We start from the raw sequence: 1,345 nt of genomic DNA, 5'->3' as shown, positions 1-1,345 counted from the left end.
CAAGGTTGAATCTATAAAACTAAATGAACGACAAGATCATCTCAAGTATTAGTATGTCATAATTAGATTTCTAGTTTAAAATTATAACTGACAAGCAACTCATGATACAGTTTTTCCCAAATTTCCGTCAATTTGTTCATATAGTCATTAACAAAGCACAAATTGGCAGCATATTGAACGGCAACAATAGTGTAAACCAATTGCAAAGATCTAGGGGTAAATTTTATTGATTATAAGAATAATTCATTGTGCTCGCTTCGGCAGCACATATACTAAAATTGGAACGATACAGAGAAGATTAGCATGGCCCCTGCGTAAGGATGACACGCAAATTCGTGAAGCGTTCCATATTTTTACAAAATAAAAAAAATTTAAAAAAAAGAATAATTCATTGGTTTCATAACGCAATTTATTACATACTCAGATTTCAGCTAATTAAATAGAAGCTATTTTGAAAGAGGTGGAACACATTTTACTGATTCAGACATTTATTAAACAACGGTTTACTGAGCACCCACTAAGTGTCAGGAACTCTTCTGGGTGCTGGAGGCATCACAGTGCACAAGAAGAGATCCCCGCTTGTGTGGAGTTCCTAGCCTATGCAATACATAAATAAAATAACCAAGGGAATAAATTAAAAGTAAATTTTCAGAGAGAGATAAGAGCTTTGAAGGAAACAAAGCAGAATAATAGGGCACACTGATTTTAAGACCCAGAGACTTTTAATTCAGGGTAGTCAGAGGGCCTCTTTGAATAGAGGATATATCAGTTGATAGTTACTGCCTGACAAACCACACAAAACTTTAGTGGCTTAAAGCAATAAACATGTATAATTTTCATAATTCTTTGAGTTGGTTGGGCAACTCTCCTCACCCGGACCAGGTCAGCTGTGGCTGAATGATCTTGGATCAGCTCTGAGGCCTTAGGGCACCCATGGAGTAGGCAGACCTCTCTCCACATGTGATGGCAGAGGGGTTTCCAGCAGCAAGAAAAGAAGATGGGCTCATGGTAAAAGGAGATGGGCAGGAAGCCACAGACATTAATGATGAATAACTTATACTTTCTGTCTTTAAGTGTTTTTTTTTAATCAGTTAAACCATTGGACATACTGAATATAGATTTACTTATTTTGTGAGTGTGTTAGTTTTTTATTGCTGCTGAAAAAAAATTACCACAAATTTAGGGTCTTAAAACAGCACACATGTAATGGAAAGACCTTCTGTGTTCATGGATTGGAAGACTTGATACTGTTAAGATGTCAGTTCTACCAAAAGGGATCTACAGAGTCAAGGCAATCCTTATCCAAATCCCAACAATGTTTTTGAAGAAAAGGAAAACTCTATCC

At 36.4% G+C, this 1,345-nt stretch overlaps 1 non-coding gene across 1 annotated transcript; it reads left to right on the top strand.

Annotated features, from left to right (window-relative positions):
• The first annotated feature begins 248 nt into the window (after positions 1–248).
• LOC130834249 (U6 spliceosomal RNA) lies at positions 249–355 on the top strand. Its single transcript, XR_009048632.1, has one exon. It is a non-coding gene; the product is annotated as a U6 spliceosomal RNA (small nuclear RNA).
• Positions 356–1,345: the final 990 nt, after the last annotated feature.

Source organism: Hippopotamus amphibius, chromosome 12, assembly GCF_030028045.1.
Source record: "Hippopotamus amphibius kiboko isolate mHipAmp2 chromosome 12, mHipAmp2.hap2, whole genome shotgun sequence".
NCBI lineage: Eukaryota > Metazoa > Chordata > Mammalia > Artiodactyla > Hippopotamidae > Hippopotamus > Hippopotamus amphibius.
This window is presented reverse-complemented; position numbering and strand designations above follow the sequence as displayed.